Consider the following 25474-nt stretch of genomic DNA (forward strand, 5'->3'; position numbering starts at 1 on the left):
AATAATTCCTTCAGTTTCCCTTAAAAGTTTGATTTTTTTTTTAAAAATCCCCAAAATTTGGCAAGAAAATCCTTGTAAATATTTTCAAGAAATGAGTAAAAATATTTTTAAAAAATCCTAAAAAATATCAGAAGTGATTACATATATATATGCAAAACTTTTAACATTTTCTTAAGAACATTAAAAAAAATCAATCAAAATCCAGTGAATTTCGCTGGATTTTGGTTGATTTTTTGTGAATGTTCTTAAGAAACATTTTTAACATTTCTATTTTTCCACCAAAAATGTTCAAAGATTTCCCAAAAATGTGGACATCAGAAGTTTCACTGTGAAAATATATTTTTTCCCTACATTTTCAAACTTTAACACGAGTCAATTTGACCCACAGGAAGACAGGAGGGTTCAACTTATTTTTAGTTTTCTTGTAAAACTCAACTCAAAACAAGATAATTTCAAGATTTAACAAGATATTTAAGATGCATTGTCGTAAAACAAGCCCCTTTATCTTGCTGAAATGTCACCTGTTAAGTGAATTTATCTTAAATCAAAGGGGATGAGACATTCTGACTAAAAATAAGACAAACAGACGGTAAGATTTCTAGTTTTTGCGGTGTGTAGGTGTGGATGACTTATCAGACACAAGTGTCCTGATAAAGTCGAGCTGATTATGACCAGCTGGATGCTTTATCATGTGAGAGGAGAAAGAAAGATAGCCTCTCCTGCATATTGATTTATGTCTTCCCTCTGATGTATTTCCATCCAGTGAGTGACTGACGGATTTCATCTCTTTTAAAAGCCAGTCGGGTGCGACCAGAAGCAGCGACCCGAGGCCAGAGGTCAGTCAGACCCACCGTGGCCGCCTGCCAGCTTTGTACTTCTGCCAGGACTGGATCAATTACTGGCCTGGATTCCTGGAAAACCACAAACGGGCCTTTGGGGGAGGAACCTGGAGGCGTTCACGGGCCGTTCGCTCACCCACACATGTCAATGAGAGCTATGATTGATGTGTTCCAGATAAGGTGTACAGCTGTGAAGCAGCACAGACCGAGATATGTTTGTAGTTTTGACACAAACACAACAAACAAAATACACAACTTTGTATATTACAGTGATTAGAAGCACTTCCTATAATCCTTTCGTTGTAAGCAAACACTTGTCTGTTATTTTCAACATGTTGCAACATCCATTATTATCATTTCTTGCTTTGTGTTTTGCAGTGTGTTTAGGATTTAATGCAGCTGTAATCAGCATTCTTCCAATAACAACATTCTGGGAGTCACTTGGTGGTCAGCAGGCAGACTCAGGGGGCTTACTGAGTGCAAAAGAGGTGAAGATTTCATTTACAGTGCATTAATGTGAGATTTAAAGTGATAAAACAACACAAAAAATATTTACAAAGTGTCTTCTTAGCCATTGTTTTCATCTGTTATCATTTTATTGTAACTTTTCTGTTGAATGTTCTGTAAAGCACTTTGATTTGGAAGTGCTATATAAACAAAGCTATTATTATTATTATTATTATTATTATTATTAACGATGAGTTCAAATTTAACCTGTAACTTTGCAAAATTCATCACCAGAGCCTCAAGTCTCTCCTAAGGGAGCAAAACCTCCTTATATATGCTGCTCATTCACACCTGTTCACTTCAGCCCTACCATCATGCAGCGTGGTGTCCTACTCTATAACTTGGATGCAAATAAATCTGTGACCAACCTCACTGTACACAAACTTGCTGCATTTCTAAATGCCTCCCTGAAAGCTAACATGTGATGTCAATACGGACTGATGCCATTTAAAACAAAAGGAAATATTTATCAAAAACAAAAACAACAACAACAAAAAAAACACCCCTCCACTTGGTCTGGTCCAGTGATGTCACTCTGACATAAATCCAGGAAGTGCTGGGCTGGTTCCCTTCAAAACACTAGTAGTGCTTGACAGTCAGAACAAAGGAACGAAGAAAGGTGAGCCTGAACAAAGGAATAAACAAATAAACCACATTTGGCCTGAAAATTGATAACTGAAACTAATTAATGCCTGTTTGTTTGGCTGTAAACTGGAACATAATATGAACACAAACAAACCAGACTGTGTGTGCTGTAAGTTACACTAGCACAGTTAAATTAAAGCAGAATACACATGAAGAAAACAGCATTCATGTGTAGAAAGAAAGTGTCCAAAGACAAGCGGTGAGGAAAAATGAGGGTTTTCACCCACTTTGCCACACTTGGTTGCTCCCATTGATGTATAGTTGTTGCTTTTGTAGTAAGTTTTTAGTCCACCAGAATCCACTTCCACTCCGTTGCATACATGTACAGTGGGTCATATCAGCATATTCAAACATGCAAATTGTTGCCCTGGTAGCAGAGTCGCCAGAAAGACATAAATTTTGGGCTGTGCAGACTTGGAGAGATCACAAAATTAACATCATGCAGACCCTAAAGTTTAACACCGGCCTTAGCTGGTGAACATCAGCCCGGTCTCACGGGGATTCGTGAAACTGTCACGTCAGTTTTTGTTTCGGTTTCGTGCGCACCAACACGATGTCATCATGTTTTTCGTGCCGCTCACCACGAGCGAAACCCGCTGTGGTAATCACATCTGAAAGTGGTTTATACCAGCGGATTCATGACGATCTAAGCCGTCCATCGGCGTTTGCGGCCGCCGCTGCGGCCGCCGCTTCGGCCGCCGGACATTCTTTAAATTCCTATGCAAATTCGGCGGATTCATGACGATCTAAGCTGTCCATTGGCGTTTGCGGCCGCCACCGCGGCCGCTGGACATCCGGCCGCAACAGCGGCCGGATCACATCTGAAAGTGGTTTATACCGGCGGATTCATGACGATTTAAGCTGTCCATCGGCGTTTGCGGCCGCCGCCGCGGCCGCTGCTGTGGCTGGATGTCTGGCGGCCGCAAACGCCGATGGACAGCTTAAATCGTCATGAATCCGCCGACTTTGCATAGGAATTTAAAGAATGTCCGGCGGCCGAAGCGGCAGCCGCAGCAGCGGCCGCAAACGCTGATGGACAGCTTAGATCGTCATGAATCCGCCGGTATAAACCACTTTCAGATGTGATTACCACAGCGGGTTTCGCTCGTGGTGAGCGGCACGAAAAACATGACGACATCGTGTTGGTGCGCACGAAACCGAAACAAAAACTGACGTGACAGTTTCACGAATCCCCGTGAGACCGTGTTGTGAACATCGTGGAGCATTTAGCTGCTAAAGAGTCATATATTTTCCTTGGTGGAGGTGGTGGAGACCAAAAACAGAGCTAAAAAGAACACTGTCTACGCAAAATTATGTTCCTATGCAATTAAAAGGCAATCTCAGTTACGTTTTGAGGGGAGTGTAGTTTGGTTTTGAAATTAAAACATAATTTGTGACCTGTTACGTGATAGAAAAGGTGGTCAGCTGAAAGACCAAGTCTGTGTTAGGATGTATGAAGGGAGGATGGAGGCTTGAACCAGCAACCGGACTTTCACCTGGAAGACCAGGGTTTGCATCCTGTGATGGATGACACACCATCACTTAGATTTAGGAAGTTATTGGCCTTGTTACTTTTGCATGTTGGACTTTTGATTCAACCAAAATTATTTGCTTAGGATTCCGCAAAGTGTAATATTTTTGGGTTAAAATATAACTCTTTTACTACATGTTTGAAGCTTCTCCACTTTCTGGAATACTGACAAAACAAGTGCCTCCTCATCTATTATAGTAGAGCCAGTAAAGCTCTAAAATAATAAAAACTTATTTTGTCTTCTGTCTCCTGCAGTTTGAGCTTTATCCTGTCCCCGGCTGGTCGAGGCAGACGTCTTCCCTCTCTGTTCCTGGCTCTGCTGGAGATTTCTTTCTTTAAAAGTGAGTTTTTTTTTCTTTTCACTGTCACCAAATTGCTGCTCAAAGGAAATCTTTGGCATTTTTTTGTTTTCTGTCTTTACTATAGCATTGTAAGGCCTTGACCTTAACGTGTGAAGACCCTTGAGATGATGTTATGAATTGTCACTGTATAAATTAAACCGAAACAACCTGAATTGAATTAAATGAGGTGGCGTAAATCACGATTCCTAAATATGATGTTGTTGCTCCGTGACCACTGGATGTGTGTTTATGTGACTGTTTGCTAACTAGTTCATCAAATCGGCTTAAAAGTAGCATAAAAACTTTATGTTTGCAACGTCTTGTCAATGCTTCCAAGTGGCTGAAAACATCAGTTATTCAGATTATTAACATGTTTTTTTATATTTTTCTTTGCATTTCAGGTTTGTGTTGTTTATTTATTCATATTTAAAGCCCTTTTCAAAATATGCTTCATAAAAACAGCTGGTGTTTGACGCCTCTGTGAAACCTTATAGCTCCGATGTAAACATCCAGAGAGGTGTGAGCGTCTGTCTAACATTTTTTACAGACTGTGAGGAGAAAATATTACTGGCATAAGTTCCAGACACTTCTACTTCACCTGAATAGTTGTATACCTTTACTCCAATATATTTGTCTGACAGCCTTACAGTATGTTACCAACTACTCTCCAAATTAAAGATTATTGCAAAGAAAACATATAAAGCTCTCCTAAAATATAATGCTAGTGACTGAACTGTACAAGTAAAGCTGAAACTATTAGTCAATTTCATTAAAAAGGCCAAGTATTTTCTGTTTTCCAAAATGGGGATTTGTCCTTCTGGTAAATATTTCTAAATATTTAAAATATATTGAAGTATTTTTTTAAAATGCTGTTGGTGCAGCAAAATAAACATCACAGTCCACTGTTTTTATGTTATTATGACAAAACAATCAATTAATTTAATAAACAAGATTATTAGAGCAGATTAATAAAACATAAGTGTATCTAAATAATAATTTTCGTCTCCACATACTTTGTTACGAAGGACAAAAATGACTCAAGTCTAAATAAGGACAGAAAAAAAATATAGAATTAAAGACCCAAATGTGTTCATTTTCAGTTAAATGGTTTTAAATATTTTGAAGTGTTTTTGAAAAATACAGTTTTTTCTTCCAAAAAAGAAATTGGTAAAACAAACAAACCCTTTTCATGACCTAATATTTACATTTCCACACGTCAGCTTTTACAATATCTACAGTAAATTGTTTATTCTTTTGTTTGTTTCTGTGTATATTCAGTTATTTCAGCATTTCTACATTTTCTATAGCCGTTTTTCTGTATTGATTTGTTTGGTTTGTTTATTTCTTTATTTATACTTTCCACTATTTATCTGTTCATGTTGTCTTGTGTCTGTATCTTAGTAATGTAGGAGGACTTCACCTCACTCGAAACAATTGTTTCTTTAATAGAAGATTAGTGCAGCCACCTTATGCCACACAGATCTGATATATTGTTTACTTCTGTCTGTTAAACGATCCTCCTTCAGCATTTAATAAATCCAGCCTTTTTACTCCAAACATGATCCGTCTCACTCTGAGAACAACAAAACAACTAAAAGAGCTGTGAACAGGGGAGTTTTCTTTTCACTTTGGGTCTGACTGAAACTGAAGATGAGCCTGTGCAGCAGTAAAACTGTGAACAGAGCGAAGGTTTTAGTGGATGATCGGGAAGCCTCCAGAGGTTCACACGCTGCTCAGATGATTTGTCTTCATGAATGTCGACTCGTGTAAGCAGCAGAAGTCGCTGGAGTCTTTCAGGTTCAGCGCCTCCAACCGCAAACCCTCTGCATGCACACTTTACCCTGACCGTGAAGGTGGAAGGTGCTTATTAAAGAGTCAGAGCTGTGTTTTCAGAAATAAAAAGACCAAAAACAGCTTAAAAGAGATTCAGATGCTGCATCAAGGTCATGGCATGCACTGGTGACTGATGACAGAATCTTTGACCTTTGTCCTGCATGATTGGGCCATGAGTGCAGAAGTTTTCAGTCTTGCTTAAATAAATTGCACAATATAGCACAGCAGCTAAAAGAATCCTTCTGATGAAATGATGCAAAAGGAAAAATTCAAGATCAATGTCCTAATTTTAGCAGCAGAGGATGAAACAGATGTGCAGGCTGGTTGCAAAATTTCAAAATCACCCTTTTAAAGAAACAAAATTCCAGGGAAAATATGCTTTGTTTTCTGCATTTTAACATTTTACCTCATTTTCCTAGTATAAGACAGAGTCACCATTATATTTACTCTCATAGCACTGGATTGTCATTGCACTTTTAATTTTATTATTACTCCGCCAAGAAACGGGGGAGTTATATGACAATCAGCGTACGTTTGTCTCTCTGTTTGGATGAAGGTCGTGTCTACAGATACGGACCTGTATCCGTAGCCTGTGGGCTACGGATACGGCACTTTCCATTTGCCAGACAGATACGGACCCGTACTCGAGTCTTGCGAGTCAAGAAGCTGCTAACCACTGCAAACTGTTGAAAGGTAAGCAAAGGTTAAGGTTAGGGTTAGGTTTAGGGTCCATACCTGTAGTACCGATGCTACGGGTCCGTACCGCTAGCGTCTACCGGGAGTCACGTGACCAGATCTCGCGTATCTGATTGGCAAATGGCAAGTGCCGTATCCGTAGTCCACAGGCTACGGGTTCGGGTCCGTACCTCTAGCAACAACCTTAGATGAAATTTCCAGGGAAGGTCAGAAATGACACAAGGACCAAGTGATTAGATTTTGGCAGTGATGCAGCTTATAGTCTGGATCCACGGATTTGTTAAAGATCTCTGCATCTCTGGTTCATTTGTGTTGAAGCTGGACATTTCTCTGTAATTCAAACTGTTGTTATAACATGACACTTTGTGTAGTGGTGGCTGGACTAAACTCACTGTACTGGAACATACTGTGAACCTCTATTTTATTTTATTTTATTTATTTATTTTTGCATCTCTGCTGCTAGTTATTTTTATTTTATTTACTCATTTTTGGTTTGTTTGTTCTTTGTTAATGAAAAAAGAGAACACTTTCTACATCTGAACTGTATGTACTGTATTGTACAAACTCAAATAAAAAGATTTTTTAAAAAAAAGATTTCTGTATCACTGTGAGATAGCAGCACGCCGTCACTGTAACTATAACAAGTGAACACTACGTCAGCTGCCCGCTGACGATCACATGATTGCGATTCTACTACAAATCCACCGTTGTGGACTTATCAGGAGTTGACCGTCAGGAATGATACAAGGAACAATTGATCAAATTGTGGGGGTATTTCAGAGTCCCATCAATTCCCGCAGTCCGCTACATATTTAGGTCCCGCAATTCAGTATCCGTACATAACGTACGCCTGTGCTCAGCACAATGTAATTTTGTTTGTGGGTACATTTGTGTTAAATGGCCACATTCTATAGTGCCATGATTTCTGCTCATGACCTTTTTCAAGATTTCATCCATCGGAAATGGTACAATGACTGAGCGGCCTTGGCAGGGCATTAAAATTGATGTTTTCTACAAAACTAGATATATTTATATCCTTCAATATATATACATGTAAACTGGTAGCAAAGCTTAGTGGGATTTTCTTTTAAATAGTAGAAGGCAGCCATTTTAAGAATAAAAGCTTTATTTAGCAGTAAAAGTTGTTAATAATTTTCTCTGAAGGTGGTGGAGACCAAAAACAGAGCAAAAAGAAAAACCTTACTTTCACCGAATAGTCAGACATTCACTCAAATTAATTATGCGTACCCGCATTCAATGGCCAGAAACTCTCTCAAATTAATATGATTGTTGGATTACCTACATATCAATTTAAAATGATGATTTTCTGTCATGTATGTGTTCACGCCTTGCTCACACTGCTTCTTAAAATCAATTATTGCAGGTTCAACAAAAATTGTTGTGGAAGAATGAAATAATTACCACCAATCATTGCCTTGATCTACATTTTCCACCAAACTAGATATATTTGTATCCCTAGACTGGTGGCAAATCTCAACTTTAATGCGTTTAAAATAGCATTATATTAACACATTAGGGTTAAAGTAGCCTCAGTAAGTGTCCGTAGAGGATTATCTTTCTGTCTAAAAAGCTTCAGCAAGCAACACACTTAACACCAAAGAAGAAAAAAATTGAGAAGTTCCTGTCTGTACTTCCTCTTTTCTGGAAAAAGTGGCTTCCATTAATCATCACTACTTGGTCACATATCAGCATCTTGGTTGTTCCACTCTCCTGTGGTTGGTGTGGGGAAGTGATCTAATTCTATTTTCTCAAACACAGATTTCCACAGAAATTCAACCAAAGTGCTCATCATCCAGAATTGGCTTAATCTTGGATTTAACCGTTGCCACCCCAGAATCCTCTCGCTGCTAAACACACTGTTGTGTTGCGCTTGCAGAAACAAATCTCTTTGGCCTGCAGGCCTGCCGATAATCTTAACTCCAGCCTTTAGCTCTAAGTAATGGCTTTCTGCGGCTGCAACCCGTAATCTGGCCGTATGCTAAAAGGCCACATGGCAGAAACAAGAGCAGAGAAAAGACCTTAAGATCCTCAAGTCGTGACCGAAATAGAAATTTTATGGTTTCTGCCCTATTTTTATCTCTCATTTTCTGGAGTTCAGCTGGGCATTTTTAAAGGATAACTAGCAGGTAGCTAAAAGTGATTATTTTTGAACATGATGAAGCTGTTTTCTTACACATCCGTTCATCCTGAAAACCTCCATCCCCACAGATGAAGCATCACTCTGACCGGACGTTTAAACTCAGATCATCCTGCCAATAACCGAGCATTCTGTTTTCCAACATGTGCTTACATGTGTATTTGTGCTGGACATTGATTTTCAGTAAAAACGGAGATGTTTGCTGGGAGAATGAGACATGCAATAGGGCTGGATTTTTTTTTTACTCTAAGTTTGATGCCATAACAGCAAAGAAGTCAGTGTTTTTATTCATTTTATTCTACCTTCAGTAACACAGAAAACTGTTTTACTTCCTAGATTTCCGAGACAAAAAAGTATGTAGCAGCAGACAGATAAAACTTGATGCATGACAAATATCTGATCATCAAGTAACACTAACAGGAATAAATAATGGAAAAACCACAGAATTTGAATATGAGATTGACACAAAGGGATTACACGTTTTCAAAACAAAATTATAACAAAAATGACTGAAAACAAGGCCAAGAATTTTATGGTATATGATTAAAAGTCACATTATATAATAAACATGACACAATAACAGACTCCCATTAGTGTTTTTGGCATTTTTAGGCACTTTTTCTGCAAATCCATTTCCATTTCCGTCTTGTAAATGTCGTCTTTTGTGCTGTTGAAACCAAGAAATTGATCTCCATTCAAGTCCACATAACATAAAATCACTATTTGTGGGTTATAATCCAAATATCTCTTTGTTTTATGTGATGTCAGGTAAGATTTTTAAGTGAAGTAAACACCTAGAGCACATTGTTCACACTTGCAATCTACAAAATGGAGCATAATAAAGGTACTAAATTGCATATACAGATGTAAACAGCTGAATTAGAGTGTTGCAGTTCTTTTCGTTCATTTGCTCAGTTATTCTTTACCATTTATTAATCCTCCTGTCTTTTCAGAAGCAGTCATCTGTCCTGATGTCTCAGCTGATCATCTCCACCTCTTCATTCACCTGTTCAGTCCCACCAGCATAAACACCAGCAGGTAACTCCCACTCTTGTACTGTTGGAGCGTTTGCAACAGCTTGCAGCCTCAGTTTCTTTTTTTAAAAACTTTTTTAGACCTTTTTTTGTGTGTGTTTTTTTAATTCTGTCTGGCCTGTACCTGTGTGGTGAAACTCTGATCCTAGTACCTAAACTAGTTGCAAATAAAGTAGCAAAACAAGCTCGTTATATCAATAATTAAATGCAACATTACATTATTTTGTCAAGTAATGAGTTCTCAAGCTAGTCTGTCTTCAAGCTGCATTATCGCACAACGATAATGTAAAAATGAATGGATTTGAACAAGTTTCAGGGGTGCTAGCTGATTTTTAAATGGCACATATGTGATTAGAAAGCAACATTTGCCTGAAAAATTCTGCAGAAAAATGAAAAGTATGCAGCCGATATGAAAAAATATACGTAATAGTAAATCTAATACAAATATGATGCTACTTATCGTGTCGTATAGTCTTAATTATATCTTTATTTTTAGCCTTATTGTAATTTTGTGTTTCATGTATTGCTTCTTCCTGGCTTCATTGCTGTCGAGCTGATTCAACATTTAATTTTACGGGCTGACGGATCAATAAAGTTTATCTTCTATTTAAATTTACATTTTGTAAGTGTCACATGGTGTTACGCTTTTGTCCGATTTTAAGATACAGTCACTGAACTTTAAATATACTCTTAATTTTGTTGTAGACAATGTGAAGGTGGTTTTAGGTGGTTTAGGAGTTTTAGCTCATTGCTGAGCTGCCAGTTGCAAAACGAAAGAATTGTACTTCGCTTTAACAGCTCCTAAATTGTTGTTTTTGGTCAATGAATGCATCTGTTTTGAGAAAATAGCTTTATATATTGATTTAGCAACAAAAAAAATCCCACACTAGTTTCATGGGAGTAGGTAGAGACCAAAGCAGAGCAAAATAAACAGATTTACACTTAATAGATGGCCAGAAGCATTTGAATTTGACCTTTGCAGACCTTTCTCTCCCCTGTTAATTCCTGTCTGGCCTGTAGCTTTTGTTGAAACTCTTATCTGCATATCTAAAATGTGCACGAATAAAGTGAGGGCACAAGTGGCGACATCAGCAACTGAATCCAAAATACAACAGTCTTGTGAAATGATGAGCTTTGAAACTACACTTGCATTTCTTTTCTTCTTCTTATTGTAACACTTAATGCCCACTTTGACCTGCAACGCTTTTTAAAATCTACATGTTACTGTTAGGCACTACAGCACCAACTCAAATTCCACATATGTGAAAACATACGTGGCAATAAAACTGTATCTGTTTTGGAGTTATTGTCACACAACAGTATCGTCACATTGGTTGATTTTTGGACAACAAATGTGTGATTTAAAAGCAATATGTGTGTTAAAAATACTGCAAAAATCTGAATTTGTGGAGTCAATATGACAAAATGTACATGATTTGTAGTCAAATATCAACTCTAATACAAATATGCTACTTATTTTAGCACAACTGCCTTTTTGATGTGCGCAGTTGATCAGAAATACAGTCTAAGCATTGTCAATGTGGTAAATGACTATTCTAGCTGGAAACTGATTATTTTTAATGGAAAATCTATTTAGCAACCATCACGCCTGTGTTCTAATGCTACATTGTGTTCACTAATGGTGTTGATAGACAAACTGATGATTAGAAAACCTTGTGTAGTTATGTTAACACATGAATACAGTGTGAATTTTGATGGAAAACATAAAATAACTCAAACTTTTGAACGGCAGTGTGTATATTTAGCAAAATTTGCTCTTTTACTGACATGATAGACCACACAATGCAAACCGTGAGCTACATTTCGTCCCACCAGCAGTGATGTACTTGTGGAGCGGTGCCCTGTAGTAGCGATGTCACACTCCTGTCAAGCCCAGTTTAATCCTATTACCACCACTTTCATCATCACCAAGATATCTAGATTAAATTTCCTGTGTCAACAGCGATTATACTGGTGGGGGTTATGGGATTGCTGAAGCATCCAGATGGGCGGGTAGAGCTGGAAGTGATCAGTAATAGTATCAGTATAGATTATATAGTTCACCGCTGGCTCGGGACGCTGCACAAGCCAGCGAATGTCGTTTAGCTCTCCATTTGAGGGAGTAAATCAAACCAAGGAGGCTTCTTACACACAAAAGGAGGCTATTTTCTGTCTTTGTCTTGGGGGGAAAAAAGGGGAAATACAGAGAAAATCTTGACCAGATGGCCAAGATTATCCTCTAAACATGTCCTCTGTGAGCTGCTCGTGGCATCGCTGTGGATCCAAAGACGTGGAGGAGTAAACACTAGTGCAGGTCTCCGCCGGGGGTCTGAGTGTTTGCTGTGTGTTTTGTACAGATGTGCGGTCAGGGAGGGGTTACTCAAACAAGCGTGGTTCGTCTCCTGAACCCAGCTGCGTTCGAAACACACAGCACCACCCACACTTGTGTCGAGCCGGATTCCCACATCTGTGCCGTGGCTCAGATATCACCGCTGTTCCCCCCACGAGCATCTGCTGCAGCCCTGCACCGACTCCCAGATTGTTTCACGTCTTACTCATTTTGGAGTCACCGCCCTGAAGACAACCTCGCCCCTCAAATATCGACCCCTGAGATTTGGTTCACCGGTGAAAAAGCAGAATGTTTTACCTCATCCTGAGCTGCAGAAAAGGCCAGTTTCAGTGTTATTTTCTGAGGGAGACAGAGAGGACGGTGTGAGGACTGTCAGTGAGCAGAGGTAGAGTGGCACGGTTGCCACGGCGAATGTGCTCTGTTCCACCAAGCCGGCCTGTGATTGGCCAGAGCCGTGACTGAGGGAAGGAGGTTCTGCCAATTGGAAACAATTGATGTTTTGTTGCCGGGCCAAGCGCTCCTGACACAAAGCTGATGTTTACTGGCAACGAGATCCTCAGGTTAGAAAAGGTGGCACTTTTAACAAATGTGGTCATTTGGAAAACATTACTGAAGTGACAAACTGTCCAGTGTCAGTGGAGAAAGAAGCATTGCTGAGGTAAAAGTTTCAGTACTGCAATGTAAACAGACTCAACAAAAGCGTGAAAATGATGCAGAATTATTTTAAAGTACTTAAGTATGATTTCAGTGTGTTAAGTGTGGAGCAATATACGGGTTCCTGAGCAAAATCCGGCCCCTTTAGCAAACTGCTAGGCCAAAAAGCTTTCACTTCCTTAGTTTACATCAAATATTTTGTGTAATTTTCTGTACGAAACAATTTAAAAACGAGCTAAAATAACTCCTCATAAAAGTAACCGACATACCTGCAGTGTGTTGGGTTATTTAATCAAATATAATGCTAAGCTTAAGCCAATAAAAAATATACATAAAAAAACACAGCTACACAATATCGTCTTACGTCTTGTTTGTATATTTCGATTATTTTTTTCTTTTAGGCAAACGGTCTTTACAGAGAGAGAGGTATGACAATAAACTGTATAAAAAGTTTGATGTACTCCCGCTTGAAGGTCAGTGTTGGGAATGTTTCCTGACTTTTAACTTCATCTTAATCCAAAAATGAGCAAAACTGAGGTGGCACCATACAAACCGGTCCTTTGACACCACCTACCTGGTATTCAAAGCTGCCATTCTCTTAATTATGCAGAGCCTTAGTCCCTCATAGAATTTAAATGGGTCACTGATGTAAATAATTCACCTCCCATACCGCTGTCATTAATAGCAGAATTACCTATAGAGGCCAAAACCATTTCAGTGCCAGGCTGTAGACGTGTTTATTTCAGCTGTAAATTTAGACATTTTTACATGAGCGTTTATGGGGATTGACTCAGTTTTGGAGGCAGACTCAAGTGGACAATGGAGAAACTGCAGTTTTGGTACATCATTAATCATCCTGCTTGTGTTTGGGCATGCAAACAATGTACACTGCAGGAATCTGACACACATCCTAAATGAATGAAGAATTCATTGATATAAGACAGTGTAAATACTGTATATTGACTTTTCGTACAATTTGTGTTTCTATAGATTTTAAAATTGGAAGTGTTTTTATAGTATTGGACTGCAAGTTTTTTTTTACAGTATATACTAACCTTTAATCTGTCTGTCTATCCATCCATCCAATCAATTTATCCTTTTAAACTTTCTCATTTCTAAAAAGTAGTTTCAAGTGTTAGGCCATTGCAGGTTTTGGTCTTTACACTGAATGTATAAAGCAAATAAACAACCTCATGCATCAACTCCACTGTCTCTGGAAAACTATTTGAGCAGCTTTGTGTTCCACAAACACAAGTCTGTGACATTTTTTTATGCAGCAGTTACAACAGAACTGAAGCGGACCACAGTTTGTCATCAAACACACCTTAGTCTAATAAGTCTATTGTAAAAGAATCAATAGGTATTAACACAAGCTGCTGACACTCTGTTTACTCTTTCTTACTGACGTCAGAGACACCTGTTTTATTGATTGTTATTCATGAGTACATTTAAAAAAATGCAAACTACAAAACATTATAAAAACATACAGGATTATGTACAGTGTTAGACATCTAACTTTGTAAAAGAAAAACAAATTCATCTTACTTAATGCAGTTTGTTGGTTGAACATAAGTCGTTATAATTCCTTAAAAAAAGCCTTTTTTAAAGAATGTACAGCTATTTGGTGCTTCTCCACTTTATTTCAGTGGAACATAATGCATAATGCAATAAAACATGCCAAATTGTACAGGAGGTACAATATTCTTGATACATAATGATATATATAATATATCTGTGTCTTTTCTTAATATTGTTGAAAGGATTGAATGCAGGATTTTTGCTCGTATACTGAGATATTAAGCAAACTATAACTTAGGTTTAAGCATTGTGTTTTATAGCATGTAGTATGACGCAACAAACATTAAACCAAAATAAAGGACAGCATCATCAAGTATTTCAAAATTCAACTTGAGCTCAGCAGTTTTGCAGCTTTTTCTTCTACATACAGTCCAGTTACTTGTTTTTAAACCTTCTCCAGCATTTCAGAATAGTTGCTTTATTTTTAAAAAACTGTACCTTTTGTTTGACATCTTCACATTTGACCCATAAACATAAAACATCTCTCTTTTAATCAATAAACTCTCCTGAACCAAAGCCCTGACCTCCAGTAAAGGCAGGAGGGAAAAGCTGCCAACCGTTGGTCGAGTTCTTTAAATGTTAGAAGCTGTTTTTTCCAGTTCAACCAGAGTCTCCAGTAGAAAATACAATAAATAGAACTGCAGCAATTTAGGAGACAACCAGCTGAACTGCTCACATCTATAAATATAAACCAAGTTATTGACTACTGAAGGCCTAAAGTATGCTAAAAACACAGTGGAGCTCTGGTGTGCCCTCATCAATAAGCAGCTAATGTTTGAATGAAATACACATGTTGTTGCAAAGATATGACCATTTCTTTATTAAAACAAGAGACAGCTGTTAAATTCAGCTGAACATGCTTAAAAAAACTACCAACTCTGCATTTCAGCCCTGCAATATAAGAGACACGGGATATTTTACATGCTTTATTAAATCTGAGCTGTTCATATAAGCAGATCCTCCCTGTTTTTAATAAAATCAAGTCCCTCTGTGATTTCAGGCTGCTTGAAGCTGTGGGATGTCAACTGTGTGCAAAAAAACAACAATGAGCTCAATGTTCTTGGTGGAGGTTTCTGTGTCTTCTGCATATCTGAACTTTTTATCGCGCCCTTTATAAGTTGGTGGTGAGCAGGAAAAGCAAAGCTTCCTTATTTCTCTGTAAAGTTAATAGTAAAAGCCCTCTAGATGTAAACATTAAGCTTTCTGTTCTCATTCATTGGATTTGTCTTTCACATTCAAGAGGGAAAATAACAAAACTTCAAAGCAAACATGAATCTTCTGCTTAATTTTCCGTTTTGCTGAGCAAGATTTTCCCCATTTGTTGGTTAAAAGGAGCCTGGTGTTATTTTGATGACTGTGTGGAGAGTCGCTGGAGCAGTGATGCAAGGTGCAGCGTGTCTCGATGTCATTCATTAGTCGTGCATCTCAAACAGTCAGACAGTAATTGTCAGCTGCACATGAGTAATTGAACGGACGGCTGTGCTTAAACAATCGGCTCTAATTGCATTACTCTTTTGGACCATGACAACCACTGTCAGGCAGAGTTTTGCCCCTTCAGCGCTGCTAATCGCATATGTAAATCAGCAATATTTGGCCCCTAACAAGAGGGGAGAGTTAATGGGATAAAGGAATTCGTCCACTGTTGATTCACAGCAGACCTGGCAGCCGTCACTGGTGGAGCAGACAACAGGGAATCATTTCAGAACTGCAAACATCAACGAATCAATCGAATGAGATCATTTCACCGACTCCTATTTAGCGGCTCATTGGATTAGTATGCTGCAAATGCAAACTAATTGGGTCGCAAATGAAAGGATTGAGCAAAATATTCGGTTTAACCTGTAGAATGTGGAGGTTTTATCCTAAATCAAGAGTGTGGTCTTTCAGTTTAAGAGCTTTTTTTCTTAATTTTATGAACAGAATTTGTTCATCTTTCACTCTGAACTCAGCAATCCCTCTCAAACATCAGCTGCTAATACACAAATCTGTTCTAAAACTCCTGTACTAAAATAAACTGTTGCTGCACAAATGTTCTGTGCTTCAGTTTTTCAAACCTCTGTTCAGATCTCCCACCATTCAAACAACAACAGCTACGACGTTGACCAATGAAATGCCTCCTTCTTACATCAGAACTTTTTTTCTCTTCTTACTACTGTACTTATTATTTTAATTTTGAATCTCACAAAGCAGTAGTTTAAAACGTTGCTGCTGACTGATGGATTCCATGAAGTGTGAGACGCAGTTAAGGATCTGGATCTAAAATACTTCTGGCCCCCCCGCAAAAGCAGCAATGCAGCCAGTTGTGTGCTCCTTCTCCACAGACTAATTACCCAGCTGTAATTTTCATTCAGCTGGGTAATCGGCAATAATCACAACTCTGAGCATGACAGAGACGTTTCAGTCGGCCAATCAAGACAATAGTTTTGGATCCCACAAACCCAGAAAAATGCACGTCGGACGCCTCCCTCAGCAATCTCACGTCCACGAGACTTAATCAGAAGCAGGCAGCCTGGATCAGGTCCCACATGTGCACGGCTGGATTAGAAAAGCTGTGAACAATTAACGTGCACAGAGGGTCTGCCTGATGAGAAGGAACGGTATCTTGCTTATGTTAATTTCTCGGGATTAATTTAAGAAGCTTTTAAGGGCGCTTCAGTGGGAGGGATTTTTTTGGAAGTCGACTGGCTCTTTGCCTGCATTGTTGAGCCAAGAGTTCCACGCAAAAATGAGAATATACATCCAGCATGTCAGACCTCCCACTCGCTCAAATGACAAGCGAGAAACAAACTGTTGTGCAGCGTTTTGGGGACATGCAGGGACGAGTGTGTGTTCCTGTGTGTGTGTTGTGTGTTGCTTGGAGCGGGGCTGGCGCCGGGTTTTTTGGCCTCACGCTGCAGCTCCAGATGTGCTCCGTCTCTCACTGTGAAGGATGTTGAACAAACGCTGGAGAGGAGGAAAGCCTCTGCAGCAGCACTCAGAGGGAGGAGGGACGCTGCAGGAAACGTGACCTCTTCGTCTTCCTCCTCATCCTCCACCCTGTGACACATAAGTCACTCTAGACGGTCTCAGCTTTAAGGGAACTGTTTGAAATCATTCTGCTCTCAGCTGAAGTCCGGCATTATTAATGTTTTCTTTGGACACCTCAATGGAAAACCTGCATTAAATCACAATAGCATCTCAGAGATAATGTGCTGCAATTCACAAAACACTTTGAAAAGCATGTTGCTTTCATTTTTAGATTACAACCATTTATCGGTCAGAACCTGTGAAAAACGGAGAATAACAGATTTTGATGGTCTTTGAACTACTAATCTGATACATATGGTTCCATCAGGAAAAGATAAGTCTAATCTAAGCTTAATTGAGCCATTCCATCAAATCACTTTCTTCTATAGTCTCATATAAAACAATTCAAACAAGACAGCCATTTGCTCCCAACTGTGAAGGTCATTTCTGACTCAGCTCCAACCAGCAGCTATTGACAAATAATGTATTAACCCCTCTGACCCAAAACTAACACTTGAAAAACATGTTGTTTTTATTTATTTAAAGACAAAATGCCAGCATTATCAGAGTCAGAAAACTGTAAAAACAGAACGAATAATCACATTTTTTAACTTCCTCAATAACCTTTGAACTACACATCTGTCAATAGAATTTGATCAGGAAAACTAACTGAATCTATGCTTAAAAATCACGTTTTTACAAAAATCACTTTTTTCTCTACTGTCTAATTTTTTAATAATCCAAAAAAGACAGCATTTGCTCTCATCAGATTCTGTAAAAAAAACTAAAAATTCTGCACTTTTTTCAATTTTGCAAAATACATAATCAAAGAACTTCAACTTTATTTCATAATTTTTAAATTTCATTTATAGCATTTTAACTCGTCAGCTAGATTTTTTTTTAAATTCAAGAAGAGATCTGCAATATTGTGATAATATATTCAGTGACAATTTTTTATTTTTTTTTTACTTCCCAGGATTTGGCCAGGAATGTTTTTAACATCTTGAGAATGTTTTCTGAAGGTTTGAGAGTGTTATTCTTTTTTATTTTTTTTTTATCATTCTGGAAACATCTTATACAGTTACACTCTGTGATGTGTTCCCTCAACAAACAGATTAAACGTTTAATATTTCACATTACAGACGCACTTTAAATTTTCTGGATAAAAACATTCTTTCACCTGAAGACTCGATAACATCCGGAAAACGTTTCTTGAATGCTGTTTGAGGACGTTCTTCCACTGTAACCCTGAAACACTGAGAAAATGTTTTACAGAGGAACGTCTTCCTCAAACACACCCTCAGAACATTGGGAATATATCACATTAAATGACTGTTTTCTGTTTTTTTTTTTTTTTTTACCTTCGTAAGATCTGAAAAAGCCTTTTTTGAATGTTGGTCTGAGAACGTTCCTTTTGTTTACCATCAAACCTAGTCTGTGTTGAAGTAAAACCTTTTTAAAATGTTTTTTGAACATTTGACAAAAGCATTTTCTTGAAAAAATGATTCGAATTTATCGGTGATCCAGTGTTGTGGAAACGTTTGCTGCCAGCTGGGCGTGTCGTACTGCACAAAGACCTTTCCATTCTCCTGTGGACTTCTAGCCTTTGTTGTTGTGTTTCCATAGAGGTGCAGGACTTTATGTTGCAGAGAAGAATGAGCAGCTTCAAAGCAACACAATCTGCTGATCACCTGACTGAACCTTCCCACATATATGAGCGATCTATACGTGGGAAAACCATTCTGTATAAGCTGTCATGTATGGAATGCCATGCTGCAAAAAAAAAAACAATAACAAAAAGACACAACAAACTTTCATTTTCTAACTGATTTAATAGGGAAATTAAAGAAAGAAAATGCAAGTTAGGCATGAAAAAGAGCCACAAACTGAAGCAGGAAAGGAGGTTGTGATCTCAGCCCATTTACAACGTCTTGTGATCAGATTACTGGAGGTTCACACTTTGGTCACATGATGAAATCTGAGCCAAGTCTATGCAGCACTGAAGACGGTGAGATGGAGATGGAAGCTACACAAAGGATGGAAGCTGCACAAAAAGCAATAGTTACTGTAATCTAAACCTTTATTTTAATTTTTATTAGCATGCAATATATATTTTGAAGAAGCAATCAAAGTAAAAGTGTGAGGAAAAACTGCGACAATGAAGCGTTTAGCACAGCTGTTGTAGAGTTTTGTTAGAAATGGTGCAAAACTTTTCTGACTGAGCAACTTTAAAACACCGGATTAGCGATTACAAAAGAAAAGAGGAAAAATCATAAATCTCTTTGAGTTAATAAAACCTTTTGAAATTAGGCAGAAAATTGTGTTGTTACTTATCCCCCATAGTGAGAAACTGAATTTTAAGTTTTTATTTGGCACATGCTTATGCAGAATGTGCAGTTAAATGCAGAGTGACTGTCCATCAAGGCTGTGCAATAACAATAAGACATCATAAGGAATACTTTTAACCCTCCTGTTGTCTTCATTTATGGGCTCCAAGACATATTGTTTCCTTGTCTGAAAAAAAATTCAAAAATTCAGCAAAAACATTCCCCAAATTTCTGAAAATTTGCAAAACCTTCGGGAAGAAAATTCCAATAATACCTTAAAAGTTTTATTTAAAAAAATCCCCCAAATTTGGCAAGAAAATTCTTGTAAATAATTTCAAATAATGAGTAAAAATCTTCCAAAAAAAATCCTAAAAATGTCTAAAATGATTACATATAAATCAGTAAAACTTCTAATACTTTCTTTAAGAACATTCACTGAAAAATTAACCAAAATCCAGTGAAATTCCCTGGAGAAAAAAAAAAAATTTTAACACTTCATTTTTTCCCACCAAAAAATTTTCAAAAATTTTCCCAAAAATGTTGAACATGTGGACATCAGAAGTTTCACTGTGAAAATATATTTTTTGACCCTCAGGATGAAACAAGGGTTAAAGAACAATAGAAAAGGTACCATCACAAATAAATAAGAAGGTAGTGACTGGGATGTTTTCTAGTCCTTGTGATCTACTGACTCTGCTAGCTCTGGCCCGGATGCAGGTTTTCGGGGTGGAGGCTGATGAATGTGTCTGATGGGTCACTGGGGAGTCCTCCATCACCTGGAGCTCCATCCGTCCCGTTGTGCCTCCACTCTCGGCCGGTGTGTCGGGTTTCCAGCACATGGAGCGGATTAACCGGCCTGCATGTGGCATTTCAGCGAGGCGACATCCACCACACCCCGACCGGCCTGTTAGGAGGTCCGGCTTTGTTTTCTCTGCAAACACAATGTACATTTAAGACTTGTTGTTGCAGGATGGAGCCCGTTTACTGCAGCCGCTGCTATAAAGCCGTCTGAGGAATGCTGCTGGAATTTGGCCGCCATTGTAGAGCAGACGACTGGTTTCACTGCAGCTTATATGTGGAAGTTTGCCCTCTGAGATGAATAGTTTTAATTTTTGGAACAGCTAATCACAGGATGTATACACTGCACATTAAATCAGATTAAATAGCATTAACACCTTCTAATGCTGATGTGGGAAACTTGTCAGCAAACAGTTGCTTATTTGCACAAACAGAGCGACATTAGCATCTGTTTACAGCCGTGTTTCTGACCAAAGTTCAGTGTTTGCTCCGGTGTTGACTCTGCACGACGTGCTAACTTTGCAAGTAAAGGATTTACTTTCACACGCTTCTACGCAAAGTACAATCAGAGGAATGCGTACGTAAAACTCATTTCACTCAGGCACACGAGAAAGCATGATGGCGACCTCCTGAAAGCAAGAAAGAGAGCTGTTAGATTTGTTGTGTTTGAGTAAAACCAAAGATGTGGAACGAACACAAAGACAAACACATCATCATATATTCATATTATATGAGTAATTGTTCTATTTCTAAGAGTTTATAAGAGTAGATTGGAAGATGCAGGTTCATACTGAGGTAACCAAGCTGTCAGTTTGGTTATCTCGTCTTTAAGAAGTATAATATAGCTTAAAGAAAGTACAATAAATGAAATGAATGAATTTCTTTTAACCTTCAGCTCCGTATAGAGTTAGCTGATATTCAAAATCATTAAATACTTTTGATTGTCCTGCACTTCAGCAGAAAATATTAGAGTGAATGTATCGGACCACAACAGATACATCCAGTTAAATGATATTCACAGTTTTCTGGTTTTAAGGAAAATACCAAAAACGTGTGCTTCCGTACCAGTATTACATATTTTCTCATGTTGTTTCTGTGTTTTGGAGAAATGTTTATTAATGTATAAATGTTATCCAATAATAGGGGACGTTACAGAGAAAAATAAAACAATCCTAAACCTTATTTTTAATGCTGCTTGGACAGATTCCTTAAATATAAATCAGTTAATGAAGTTTATCAAATATTGTTTTATTCTGGATTCTGACATAAACAGAAATGATGGCATTAAAATTATTTTTATTTAATTTTTTATGTTAGTTTTTTTTAGAGGCCTGGAAATCCATGACTGTTATGTCCATTAGTGTCTAATTTCTGTCTTTGTTGTTATGATTGATGATATACCGAGTGTGTTATGCTAAAGAGAGAATGAATATATTTGGTTTGATGTTGGGTTGCACAGTGTCGTAGTGGTTACCACTTTCGCCTTGCAGCAAGAAGATCCCGGTTCAAATCCCGGCCTGGGCCTGGGATCTTTCTGCATAGAGTTTGCATGTTCTCCCTGTGCATACGTGGGTTTTCTCCAGGTACTCCGGCTTCCTCCCACAGTCCAAAAATATGCTGAGGTTAATTGGTTTCTCTAAACTGCCCGTAGGTTGAATGTGAGTGTGATTGTTTGTCTGTTTATGTCCCTGCAACAGGCCTGAAGTGGATAGGCTCCAGCACCCCCGCGACCTAGTGAGGATAAAGCGGTGAATGGATGGTTGGATGGATGGTTTTATGTCATATTTGGTTTTTACTTTGCTAGTTTGTCATTTAGATAAATTAAAACAGCCAAAAACTCAAACCAGCATATATACGGATATAGTTTACATTTTGGAGAAGTTGTGAGCCAGAAAACCAAAGAACTTTCAGAACGAATGGGAGCTTAAACATTGTCTGTGGCTTTCACACGTCAGATTCTCATTTCATTTATTATTGTTAATATAAAAATGCTGTTTTAACAACAAATTTCTTCACTTTGTTGACTGAGATCATCTACGTTTTAGCACAGCATCCACGTTTTGGTATCAATCTGTTATTTACAGTCACTCTTGTGAATTTCTACAAATTTTAAAACACTACAAGCTTCAAAATGTCCTAATATGTTGACTCTTTTTTCCTCCACAGAGATCAAACGTGGTCTCAGGCTCCAGGATTGTGTTTGTTTTGCTCAAGGACACTTCAGAATCCTGTCAGGCTTCATTATCTCATGTCAACGTTTCAAACTGGTCTCAACTTTAGACTGAGCTCCACATTCTCTCTTTTTTTTAACACACTGCAGCACTCCGGCGTCCTTTGTGTCGCTGTCAGAGCAGCTCGCGTGATTCACACATTCCATTCATACAGACGCAGACTTTCACACCCAGAGGAGAGTAAAACATTAACCTTGTTCAACAGTTTGCATCACGAGCCGCCAACCACTAGAACGATTTAACAACGGCGAGTTGTTCCCTGGCTGGGATCCCAGACACCAGAAACAATGGAGCTGAAACTGCAAGGTGCTCTCCCACTTTTTTATCTCCCAGTTTTGAAGTAAAATTAGATAAAACAAGAGGCCAGTGAAACTCCAGTGGAGGAGGGGGAGGTGATGAAGCTGTCAGGAGACGACAGAGTAACGAACGGTGTCCAGTTTCAGGCTTCACTCAGACACTGTGAAGATTCTCCCTGCTTGGGATGAAATCAGTGAACTGCTTTTCTAAACATTTTATAGGGTCAGTTCACTCAAATTATGCATTTCTATCTCGGTTACATCTTGTCATAATTCAAATACTTTTGGTTTTGCAGTTTCCGACCACTAGAGACACCAGTAAATAGCTTTTCATCGGCACCTCCCATGATTCCCTGCTACTTCACGCTGTCATCAGACTGCATTTTTATATCCTGTCCAGTTAAATCTATTTCTGAGTTGGTGGAAGAATCCCAGAAGCAAGTGAAATAGTTTGTTATTTAGGAAACATGTTTGTCTGATTTCTGATTGAGAGCTAGACAGCAAGATTGATCCCACGCTTGTCCTTGGGGTAAATGTGGAGCAGCTTTTGAGGCACACCTGCACAGAACTGATTCTTGCACAATGAACGTCGATTAAATTTCTGTCCAACTCGATCCCGACTCGCTCAGACGTCACAATGACGCAGGCGATAATCAAATCGTGAGATCGAGGCGGCCGCAGTTTATCAAGAAATGAGTTCAACAACAACTGCACAGCTTCAGGGCAGGAAGGGAAACACCTGGTTCCCACCTGATCTGACAACTGATTTGTTTAGGTGCTGACTCAGCAATATAACGTTTGATTGAAACTTTTCATTTTAGTTGTAATGACGGGATTTGGATTCAATTTTGGCAGATTTTTAAAGTCTAAATGTCACGGTTGACGGTGACATTTATCTGAAGACATTCAGATTCCACATCATAAACTGCAGACAGCATATCACAGTTCTAGTTTGTTGTATATTAATGTTGGACTGTTTTAATTCTTGAAGTATTTAGCAACACTCAACTTCTGTTTAGAGATGTGAGGATTCTTAAAATAACATCTGTGCAGATGTTTCCCTTGAGAGTGTGATAATCTGACAGATCAGTGATCAGAGTTGTTGTTTTGTACTTGTCTTTCTGTCATATTTTGTTTTTCTGTTTCTTTATATAGCCTAAGAGGAACATACAAACTGATCTGATGCTAAATCGAGAGAATTCGTAAAAAATGGAGGTGAACCATGACCAGAGATCACAGATCGCCTTTATAGCTTTGTAACTGGCTACCCTGTTTTAATTCAAATGGAACAAACTGTTATATGTGTCTGATGATATTTTATTAAACCAGATTCAGATGTAAACAGATTTGAATGAGGTTGCTGGAAACTGTTTGCTTTAGTGCTCTTCAGGGGAAATGTGTTCATCTCATTGAGTCTTCTTTAGTTTAGCATAAAAAGACAAGAGGAAACTGCTAGCTTGGTTCTGTCCACCTACCTGCACCTCTAAAACTCTCTGACATAACAACAGTTCTGTCTTATTTAATGTAGAAAACTGTATAAAAGTGCTAAGCTAAACAGCAGCCAGCTGTAGCTTCAGCTCTGTGTAAACACAAACTGCAGTTCAGCCTAGAAGCTCAGATTTGTTGTTCAATGACTGTTCTGTGCTGCTGATTGAAGGGCAGAATTTAGAATCTATTGAGAGCTGACTTTTTTGAATTTTTGGGGGGAAACACGTAGAAATGAAATATCACAGATTAAAGCTAAGATTTGGTTCAATTTTCTGACAAGTAATCCATGGATGTTGACAACTCAGCAATTATTTTATCATTGTTTTCTTACAATTTTTTCTCTCTAAAAGCAACAAATTCACCTACCTGCTCCTCTAAAACTCACTGATTAATTGTTGTATCTTAATTCATGTAGAAAACTGTGTGAAAATGTGCTGAAAGTGCAAAAACTGTCAAAAATTATCCAGCTTAAGAGATGTTAAAAGTTTGATTTAGTGGTTATGCTAACCAGCTGTAGCATCGACGTCTCATCTGACTCTTGCCAACAAACTATACTAAGATTCTACGTTGCAGTGCTCTTTGAAAACTGTGTCACATTCCTGGCTGTTACCCCTCTCTCCTCCAGGTCTCCACGCTGCGTGTGTAATGACAGACTGGGCTCAGTAAAGCCAACTGAAAATAGATAATGATGTGTTATCTCGGTCACTGAGGCTGTACAGTGTCTAACGCTGTCGGTTCAGCACGGATGTCTCACCTCACCGTCATGTTCCTTTAGATACAGCCGAGCTCTGCTTATCGAGTCGTATACGTCTGCAGCAACGTCACACGGACATGTGGAGGAGGCCGCAGCTAATACTGACTGAGAGATGACTATCTTTAGTCTGCAAAGTAAACATGAAAATGAGATCATTCGCTTCTCAGATATATTCTTCTGCAAGAGTGAATTTCATGCAGCAGGAGACTTTTAATGGATTATTCACTCAAATTACAAAAAAATAGGGAAAGAAAACTGTATAGATGCAGACAGTCTATGATTCATCGTCTGATGTTCTTCCACTGTGCAGCTCTTGTTTGTGGCGATGAAATGTATCATTAAAATTCAACAGGAACGCGTCTTTCCGCTTACTCTCGATTATCTACAGAAAAGAGATTTAAATGCACC

The 25474-nt window shown here is 38.4% G+C and overlaps 1 long non-coding RNA gene across 1 annotated transcript in view; it reads left to right on the plus strand.

The window, feature by feature from the left end:
* Window positions 1–257: 257 nt before the first annotated feature.
* LOC110952999 (uncharacterized) overlaps window positions 258–25474 on the plus strand; it is a 48214-nt gene continuing 22997 nt past the window's right edge. Inside the window, exons 1-3 of the long non-coding RNA XR_002595830.2 lie at window positions 258–1327; window positions 3778–3863; window positions 9504–9588. This is a non-coding gene — a long non-coding RNA (uncharacterized LOC110952999). The remainder of the gene's footprint in view (window positions 1328–3777; window positions 3864–9503; window positions 9589–25474) is intronic.

This window comes from Acanthochromis polyacanthus, chromosome 13 (genome assembly GCF_021347895.1).
Source record: "Acanthochromis polyacanthus isolate Apoly-LR-REF ecotype Palm Island chromosome 13, KAUST_Apoly_ChrSc, whole genome shotgun sequence".
In the NCBI taxonomy this organism is placed as follows: Eukaryota; Metazoa; Chordata; class Actinopteri; family Pomacentridae; genus Acanthochromis; species Acanthochromis polyacanthus.